General features: G+C 35.2%; 1 long non-coding RNA gene across 1 annotated transcript in view; it reads right to left on the bottom strand.

Annotated features, from left to right (window-relative positions):
- Positions 1-2,205: 2,205 nt before the first annotated feature.
- The window catches only part of Gm32357, a 33,955-nt gene continuing 25,043 nt past the window's right edge, over positions 2,206-11,117 (bottom strand). Inside the window, exon 4 of the long non-coding RNA XR_385003.3 lies at positions 2,206-3,057. This is a non-coding gene — a long non-coding RNA (predicted gene, 32357). The remainder of the gene's footprint in view (positions 3,058-11,117) is intronic.

The raw sequence follows: 11,117 nt of genomic DNA, 5'->3' as shown, positions 1-11,117 counted from the left end.
TTGTCAAAAACATACCTTGTATAAGGTATGGATTATATTATAATATAATGTAATCTCATTATCTCAGTAGCAGCAAAGTACCAAAGAAAACATTAAGGAAAATGTAGGAAAATGTCATTTTTAAATCACTGTCTTTCAACTTTAGAAATGCTGATCTTTGTCAGTTGACAAAGACAGATTACAAGTTTCAGATATGTTACCATAGCTAACAGCTAAGAAAGTCCAAGGGCTATCTGAGATGAACACAGCCGTGGACTGACAATCCTTGATAATGTGAGTTAGAAAAAGATTGTTGGTTCTTTACATGTAAATGACCTGATATCAACATCAAATACTTGCAATACTGTCATCTAAGACTCCATGCATCATACAGTGTATCTAATAGTCTCCAAGGACTAGATATATGTTTAGGATGACTCAAAACCTTGTTTTTTAAATGTTAATTAGATAATATATTCAACACATGGTTCTGAAAAAACTGTATAACTACAAGTAAAATAATGAAAAACTAGGTTTCCATTTGTCCCCCGAACAAAGTCAACCAGAAATGGATGAAACAAAAGAGTTTGGTGGATATGAGGACATGGTTCAGTGGTCAAGAGCACTTGTTGCCCTTGCAGAAGGCCAGGATTTTCATTCATTGTATCCACAGAATGGCTCACAACTGTCTGTAACTTTAGGTCCAGAGCATCCACTAACCTCTTCTTGCCTCCACCAGGCATTGCACACATGTAATGCAGTTATATACACACAGGCAAAATATTCATACACAAACATTTTTAAAAGGAAAAAAAATGACATTGGTGGATAATGTCATTCCCAGAAGCCATGGGAAATAAAACTTCCAGAGGCAAGAGTGGAACACTTCCCAATAAGTTGTTCATCAGAATGTGTCCATAAATCCTTGAAGCAATGCAGGTTGTTATATTGCTATTGTGCTTGGTATACTCTGGAACTAGATGTTCATTCCTGAAGACATCACACAGCTTAGAATGGTATAGGAGAAGCAAATTGAGATTGTGAACTAGTAGTGCATTCCCTGTGGGCTAGCGTAGATAGTGCCAAAAGGTGTTACCCAGCCTTCTGGGGGAGAAGAGTCATCAAGTTTTATGCAGCTGGAACACTGTGAGCTATAATACAAACCTACTAGACAAGATGTATCTATTGGTACAGTACTAGTATATCTGGTATGTGGGTAACTGACTATTCTTTGATTGGATTTATGACTTGCTGCTCAGAAAATAATTCATGCTCCATGCTATAAACTTAATATGAAATAACTTTTACTATAGATAGCATTATATGGTTAGTAGTTATCATAGACTTATGTGGTTAGTGTGTTAATTACACACATGGATACCAATATGTGAAGATTTCTTCTTATGTTCACTTGTTCCTCTGGTACAAACACCTATAGTCTTTAGAAATTCCATTCTCTACTACCTAAATGGCCATTTATATCCTTTCATGTGAAGATACTCTTAAATTAAAAGCATGATATTCTAACATCAGAATTATAGTTCTACTGGAATTTAAAAATATAATTAGTTTTTCCTAATACCAGATAAATACTAATCCCAAATAAAGAATATTCAATATGTATTGTTATTTTCTATGCTCAATATAGGTATAGTCTTTCAATCTCAGTTAGATACTATTTCAACTGCAATCAAGTTACTATTTCAACACTACTTAAGTACCATTTCCACTACAACATGGGTCATTAAAGAAACATTATTTGTCCATCTGGACTTTGTTTTTAATTTATGTGTCACTATTAAAATACTCTCAAATGTTCCCACTGTTATTTGCTTAATCAAATGAATATTTTTATGTCTGTATGTATTTTTTTACTTATTTAATATTTATTATGAGAAACAAATTATTAAGGATCTCATAATATCCAAGGCAATATGTTAGTCACATATGAAGGTGATTAAAACAGAACTCAATCCTTTGAAACTTAAAATCCATAGAGCATAGTTGTCTGTAAAGAGGACAATAACCAAAGCTAGTAAGAGTTGAGTGTGGCCTGAAGAAGTTTAAAATGAAGAGATACGTGGAAGTCACATGGAAGAGTGTATATAGAAATAAGTGTAAATATCAATGAGGGAGTTAAAATCACACAAATTATGTTTAACACAAGACTTTACTGTACAATGCTGGAAATACGATGCATAAATTAAAGTAAAATTAATGAGAGAACTGTGTAAAATAGTTTATTGTAACCAAGCACTAAGGCTACTCTATTCCTTGAGCATAAACATAAACAGCAGAGAAATTGTGATATTTCAATCTCTGCGCTTGTGAACCAAATTCTATGATTATGGACAGAGAAGATTTATTTATGAACAAAGCCTTAGATAATCATACCTGAAACATTATATATGCTCAAATAAATAATCATATGCTCAAAACTCACGGTTAATATTTGAGTTATTATAATGATACATTAATTTTTGAGTGAAACAACCAGATAAGATTTAAATATTACATATAGGACCTCAGCACCATTTATAAACCCATGATATTATTATTTGTTAAACCATCTTATATTTAATGGCATGATAAATATTTTGTATTTCTGTTAATAACCTCCACACCAAATCTTCAAATAGACTTCTAGTAAGCACATCCATTTGAGCATTATTTAACTTGTCCTTATTATCATGGGCATATTTCTATATAGAAATGAAGAATCTCATATTCTTTCTGAAGATTTTTGAGCCATAAAGTTCATACTCTTTCTGAAGATTTTTTTGTGACTTTTATAAAATCTGAGGTCCAAAAACTAATGTTAGTTTTCTGTAATTTGAACTGATTGAAATATTTTTGGAATAATACACATTTTAGAAGGTTGTTTATTTTAGAAGATCATTTGTGGCAGGTTTCTCAGAGCTATCCAATCTATCTTACTCAGAAGTGAGAATTTCCTCAGTGATAACAACCTTCAGCCAGCTCAGGCAGGTTCACGTCTGGGCATGAGTGTTGCTCCTTGATTCCTGAGCCTCTGGTACAATAGAAGGGTGTGGACTCCTGGCTGAACCTGAAATTCTGCTAGAGTAGAATTTTGAAATAACGTGATTAAATTAATATTTATTGACAAACACATTTACAAATTTAGCTTTTGTTATGAAATTATGGAGTAATATATTTTTCTACAAAATATGTATTTTACTCATTAGCAAATAAGAAAATCCAGGACAATGGTGCTGATATCTTCATTGGCTTACTTAAGTTAAAGGTTTGGTAAAGCTTTTAATGAAGTTAAATTGAACTTAATCATTCATTAATTTCCCAAGAGGATAAGAAGCCCAAAAGATATTCTACACTGTTTACACAGTCTAGACAAAGTTAGGGTGTGATGGAATTGATTCAGTTGGCCAGAGTGCCAGGAACTGTGTCTCCTGCTCTGTGACCTGGGACGAGTCATGAGATGTTCCTGAAAGAATCTCATCTATGTTAAAGGAGTACTGATAAGAATGAGGGCAATTCAGTACAGAAATGCAAACTCAGGGAAATCAGTAAAGCTCCAAATACCCAAGATACAATTCACAGACCACATGAAGCTCAAGAAGAAGGAAGACCAAAGTGTGGATATTCTTCCAAAAGCTCTGAATACCCAAGATACAGCTATGAAGCTCAAGAAGAAGGAAGACCAAAGTGTGGGTGCTTTAGTCCTTCTTAGAAAGAGGAACAAAATACTCACAAGAGCAAATATGGAGAAAAAGTGATGAGCAGAGACTGAAGAAAAGGCCACCCAGAGACGGTCCCACCTGGGGATATATCCCAGATACAGTTATCAAACCCAGACGCTATTGTGGATGCCAACAAGTGCATGATGAAAGAAGCCTGATATAGCTGTGTCCTAAGAGGCCCTAACAGAGCCTTACATATAGAGACAGATGATCTCAGGCAACCATTGGACTGAGCACGGTGTCCCCAATGGAGAAGTTAGAGAAAGGATTGAAGGAGTTGAAGGAGATTGCAACCCCACAGGAAGAACAGCAATACCAACCAACAAGTCCCCCAAGAGCTCCCATGGACTAAACCACCAACCAAGGAGTACACATGGCTCCAGCTTCATACATTGCTGAGGATGGCCTTGTCATGCATCAATGGGAGGAGAGGTCCTTGGCCCTATGGAGGCTTGATAGATGCCCCAGTGTAGGGGAAATGAGTGCTGGACGGTGGTAGTGGGTGGGTGGGTGTAGGAACACCCTCATAGAAACAGGGGGAGGGAGGGTGGGATGGGGGTTACTGGGTGCAGAGAACCAGGAATGGAGATAACATTTGAAATGTAAATAAAGAAAATATCTAATAAGACCTATTAAAAAATAAGCTACCTGTAAATCTCGATAACTATAGTTGAGATTTCAACAGGTGTCTACTATAAATATAAGACTAATATTATGCATTAGGATCCTTTGAAACTAGTTGTCAGATAGTTTCATTTAAGATTGGACAATCTTACATGAATCTATTACAATTTTTTTAATTTAAATTTCATCACACAGTAAAGAGCTATCAAAGGCTAATGACTTTAGGTAATTTCCTAAGTTCGTTGTTTTTTTTTTTTTTTTTTTACAGAAAAAGAAAAACAAAATTGCAGCTATCATTAGCTTTCTAAACTCTCATCCTCTGTGCCTGAATGTGACTGGAATTAAATCACTCACTGTCTTTGCCTTGATCTGAGGGAAAATATTATTCATACCTTCAAAGTGATAGATACTTCTTTCTCATGAGAAGTTTCTTCAGACACTAGTTATTGCATTGTTTCTTGGTGTGGCTTAGAAAAATATCCTTTGAACTCTCTGCCAAAGGAACTAACTTTATTGTCTACCACCTGAATTGGCTGAGCACAGTGCTGGTTAAGAAAGACTACTCTCTCAATTCAAGCTTTCAGTTTGTGGCCAAAATTGCTCTCTTACACTGCTGGGAGACACTTAAATTGTAGTATATATTTTTCTATAATTATCTGATCCTTCCACAGTAGCAATGGTAAATTTCAATGAAAAACTCATTATCTACTTCTCACTTCTTTTGTACTGATAAATCATTTAGGATGGAAACAAATGTCTGAATCATCCAGTTACTAATTAGGATGCAAATTTCTTACAGGAACCACTGAATTGCAGCTATTTTATGATTGGTATAGTTTCACAACTAACAATGTTTTGTTTCAAGAGATTTCTCCTGATATAACCGTGCTGAACTGAACATAACGATGACATACTTATTGTGTTATATATTTTTATAAAAGACTTGGAATCTTTCTGAAACAGGAGTGCATATCTCAAGTTAAAATTAAAAGTGCTACATATATAAATAGAATTTTTAGAATCATATACTAAGAAATAGGAATTAGATATTCAAGTATCTTCCATAATTATTAATATTTAACTTTAAAAACTGACCTCCAAAATTGAATATCATTTTCTCAAATTATGGAAACTGATATTTTAACATTGGAGCAGGTAAATAAGTACATTGAATGTGTAGTACACTCTTATCAAAAATGTGACCTGGTAGGACATTAAATACCAAGAGATTAAATATCTGAGATATCTCATCAAAGAATTGGGCTCTTCCTTTGTAGTCAAGTACAGTTTTTCAAATATAAAATACACACAGTTTTTAATAGAAAATATTTAGCATTTAAAATTATTAGAACTTTTTGCTATATCTTAAACCTTCAAAATTTTAATTATTGATGAATAACTAAGTAGATGCTTTTCCAAATGTGCTATGAAATCATTATCAATAAAAAAGAAATTGGTCTTTTGCTTAACATGATCAGACATTATTTTGTTTCATTTTGTGGCATCCAGTCTGCTATAATAGGACCTGGCAGAAGTTCCCATTCTCAGAAACATCATGAAAATATGTAATTACTGAAAGGCTTTTAATTCACATTGCTGTTCTCAGAGATAGTAATTGATTCAGTGGCTAAATGGCTACCCTACACACTGCTCCACACTTTGTATGTCTTGAGGATGGTTGGAGCCACATTTTGATGGTCTTTGGGCCATAGATTTTCCTGAAATCATAACAACCATACTAGTGACACCACTGACTAACTGATACTCTCCCAGAAGCATGACCCCTTGAACCTGTGAAGTCCAATAAAAATTGAAGCATTATTTCTAAACAAGACAAGCTAATTTAGATGGTGACCTAAAAGTAGTCTTGCATGGCATGAAATCTATGGTGACATTGATAAATTAATAATACAGTAAATTTGTACTCCCATTATGAGCAAGGCAGTATTATGTATTGGCCCAATAGTCTAAGAAGTAGAAACAATCTCTAAGACTTCTCTTCAAGTCCTTGATCCTACAGTGTATATTTTCAACTTTAGTCCCAAGTACTTAATAACGATCCAGTTGATCATTCTTGTCTTTAGGAAGAACACATCTACAATACATAAGCACTCACTTGTGTGAGACATGTAGTATAGTGATGAGAAAGAAAACTCAAGAACTGTAACACAATTGCAGGTGGCTATACCTTCAAATATTCCTGTACTCAGTGTTCTGGGCTCTCAACAGATACAACTAGAGAGAGGGAAGATTAATTCTGAATAATGCCTCTGGTCAAGATCATAGTCATAACTTGTAACTGTGGTAAGGGAAGCCTGGGATGACTGGTTAAATCTTGTGGTCCTCCAGTAATGTACTAGAGATTAAACAGAAACCAAAACAAAGCAATAATTGATAAGGTTTACCCTCAGTGACCAGTTTCCTCCAGAATGCAACATCTTTTAAGTTGAATCTTCAAAAACAGTATTACCAGCTGGGACCAGGTGTTCAAGCACAAATAAATACTAGTGTGTGTATGTGCTTCCACCCAAATCATTCTCATCTTTGCTGGCTTGTAATGCTGTCTAGATGATATTTCACAAATTGCTTTCACATAGGAATTTGTTTTCTCATATTTACTATCGTTGATGCTTTAATCTTGACTAATAATGTATCAATCAATACATTATTAATTATAAGGTATAGTTATTTTCTATATATGTCTAATTATTTTTCTTTTACTGTGCTAAGCCTCCATTTTGATCTAGACAAGTTATAAATTAAAACATTTAATTTGGGATTCAGGGTTCCAGAGGATTGGAGTCCATGACTGCCATGGAGGCAAGCATGTCAGCAGACAGGCAAGCATGGTGCTGGTCCAAAACCTGAGAGCATAGATATTGATCCACCAGCACAAGGCCAAGAGAAATAATTGTAAGTGGTGTGGGCTTTTGAAACCTTGAATCATACCTCCTTCAATAAGGTCTCACCTCCCAATCCTTCCCCAACAGTTCCCCAAACTGTGAACCAAGCATTCAATATATGAGCACATGGGGCCATTCTCATTCAAACCACTAATATACCCCCATATTAATTATTAGTCAGGGTTCTCTAAATAAAAAGAATATGTGCCTATGTGTATGTGTGTATATTAATATATGTACTAATACAGATACACAATTTGTTAACACTCTATGTAAAGTTTGTATATATATATATATATATATATATATATATATATATATATACTTGCTAATGGAACAGCTACATATAGCTTATGTGTGCTTATTAAGTAAACCAAATTATTAGATCATATCACAATATACTTTCAATATTGGATTCAACCTAAAAATTGCTTGATAGTGGTCAATGAAATTTATACTACTCTGAATTCTGTTGTTCAGTAATTTGAATGCTCATAAAATTCAAAAATACAGTGTTTACTTTGCTAAGTATCTTTACTCAGACTTATTATGCACTTGGGTGAGAAATGAAGAAACATTCACAGCAGTAGCTGGTCATATTTCTGTAAAATAATTACCACATAATGTTTCAATATTAAAACGTTAAATATTAAAATATAAAACAGCTTCATTTCTAATGAGTAAAGTAATTAATTCCATACTCATCTATACAGAATTATTGGATACTAAAACTTGCCTCATATCTTTGGTATCACTCCTTAGAAGGCTGGCTCATGTGCAGTTAATGATTATTGGTTAAATACACTCTTTTTAATAATGTTGTTCTTGCTACAGATTAGCTGGTATATTTGCAAATATCATGGACACGTGATATGTGTCAAAAAGTATGGGACACGGGAAACAGCTGTGCATGCAATTGGTGACAAACATGCTGAACTTTACACACTTTAAACAATGTACCAGGGACTATGTGATTCAGAGACAGGAAGACATGAATCCTGACAAGGCAGCATGATTTAACCAGATAATCACAACTAGGGAACAAGCTAAGACATGAGAGAGAGAGAGAGAGAGAGAGAGAGAGAGAGAGAGAGAGAGAGAGAGAGAGAGACAGAGACAGAGACAGAGACAGAGACAGATACAGACAGACAGAGACAGACAGACAGAGAGAGACAGACAGAGAGACAGAGAGACAGACAGAGAGACAAAGAGACAGACAGAGACAGACAGAGACACACAGAGAGACAGACAGAGAGAGAGACAGACAGAGATAGAGAGACTCAAAGAGAGAGAACAAATTGTTTGTGGTATATGTATAGAAGGGGCTAGGAAACACCCAAACTCCAACATCTGCCAAACTGGCTATGTTGAAAGGGAGACTAGATATCTCAGTGCGAAGCTGCTCACCACAGACAGAATTTCCTCCTAGTTGGGGATGTGAAGCTGAATTCGAAGTCCTTTTAGCTGATTAATCTATGCCCTTTGCCGATTATTTGGGATCATTCTCTGTACTTAACTTCAGTTAATAATGAACTGTAACTGACAAAACATTTCCTCTGACTCACTCAGACTTCTAATGAACTAAATCACTGGAAACCATCTCCTAGCCACACAGATGCGTTATGTGATGTGCATGCTAAAGAAACCTATATTATATATTCCCTTAGGAAGACAGAATGGAATCAATCAAAGAAGTGAGCACTCGCCAGTTGTGCTTCATATTTATGAGTTCAAAGAAAAGTGATACTGAGCCAGTCTATATTCTAGGAGAGTGAACGTTGCTTCTCCAAATAAAGGCAGTATCTTTGATCTGAGCCTCATGCATCTACCAGAGTATTTCATGCAGTTTCTGCTCCTAGTGTCATCTGAAGAGGGCTTTGAATACAGTGGCAGCTAAACAAATATAAAGCAAGTGTGAATACATCATTAGAAGAGAGTTGACTTTGAGAGTCAGGATCTGTGACTAGGAGGTTTCAGAAATGGTGATCAAACCAAGTTTATCTCTATTTGCATGCATGCAAATCTATAATCAAAAGAAATATTTTATTTTCTGTAAAGTAAAACTTTTTGGCTATGTTTAGAATATACTTAAGATCTGGTTCAAATTTTTCAAAAATTCTGTTACTATGAAATATGAGATTCATACATTTTACATATGCATGCAATATGGTTAATGAGGGAAAGGATCTATGAATTAGAACAGGGGAATGGGTATATGAACATTTGGGGATGGTGGTAAGCAAAAGGAGAAATGTTAGTTATACTATAGTATAGTACTAAAAATTGCAAAGCACTGTGCTACCTTTAAAGTGAATCCCTTAAATTTAAATAGGATTTTTGAAAACAAAAAAATATGTTTCTCATGCTGTTTTTCTCAGCAAAATAAAAATTAATTAAATTTATATGTCTTAACTTGTTTTAAGACTCACTTGAAAATTATGTTATTTTAATTTTATTCTAAGATGACAATTATCAATAAACTATCTAAACTCATTCATTTATCAGGAAGCATTGGCTTAAATTCCCTTCATCCATAGTATTATACACATGATTGTCCATACTTATTTCTGTCCTTCTAGAAGAACTACAGCTTAATATGATTAAATTTATGGATTTCTATTGATTCCTTTTCAGTTTTCTGTCTCACCACTACAGCTATCTAGCCAGGAGATAGCTTCTTAGAAAGAAAAAAAAAGGGGGGGGGGTTCAAATAAGCTGCAAGCATCATAGAAAGAGGATAAAGGAACTATAGATATGGGGCATTTTATAGGCTTTCTAATTCACAAACTGTGAGCACTTTTTGGAATGCAGCCAACTGGAAGAGATATTGCTTGTAGGGGTCTAATCCCTGACATCTAGATCATGGATAAGCGCATAATTATAGGATCTTCCTCTTCCAGAAGAGGAAGGAAGCTGCTCATTCAGACGGGCGTCAGTAGTGCCGGAAACTGCTACTGAATAGAAACTCACCTTAAGTGGGAAGGAAAACGTACTGGTTGCTAAGCTACTGATAGGGTTTGCCCTTCCTCTGCAGCATGGGCAGCCACTAGGTCAAGGCACAAAAGATGACGCCAAAGCCGCCTTTCTTTTCTGGTTTAATGATTTCATAGGAAGTGGCTCAACTTTTCCTCCAAATTATCTGCTACCCCTTGCGATCCTCTGGCTTTCCCAGCTACGGTTGAAGGTTGTGGATGAAAGCACACTCCTGGTGTGAATGAATTATGGGATCTGAAGAGTTGCCACTTGCTAGAATAGTCAAACCAGTAATCATTAAATATGCATCCAAATATTACAGTTTCATAAACCAAGAGTTTAATTCTAGTCTTAAACATATCCTATAATAAAAGAAGTGTGGTACACCTTAAGTACTCTTGCCTATTCTGTGTGTCCTTGGATGTATTCCTAATGGTAAAGTATTGTGAAGATCTCTTCTCATTAGGGCTGGGGCATGGAGATAAGCAAACTCTGAAACGGATGAAGACAATCTAGAGGGACAAGAAGCCACTTCACCACTGTGGTAAAGTACAATGAATGTGGTATTCTTCGGTTGTTTCTGGCTTATTGAATTAAATTTTAATTCACTTAGTGCTCAATTAAAATGAACAGCTACTGTTGTCAGACTTGTAGATCTAATGACCTCTATTCAGCTCTATTTCATGTCGGACTTCTGGATGTCTGAGTTATAGTTCACTGATGATTACAAGATAAAAGAGATAATATCCAAGAGCACAGCCAAGAAAATGAAATGAGAAAACTTTATAAATTGAATTTTTATAACTTGATGCCTGTAGGCATTGGCTATGGGCTGGGACAACAGTGGAGCAGTGGTATGTATGTCACACTAATTACAGTGACCCAGTCTTGCACTACTTGGACAATGGCCCCCAGACAG

This window comes from Mus musculus, chromosome 16 (genome assembly GCF_000001635.26).
Source record: "Mus musculus strain C57BL/6J chromosome 16, GRCm38.p6 C57BL/6J".
Taxonomy (NCBI): domain Eukaryota; kingdom Metazoa; phylum Chordata; class Mammalia; order Rodentia; family Muridae; genus Mus; species Mus musculus.
This window is presented reverse-complemented; position numbering and strand designations above follow the sequence as displayed.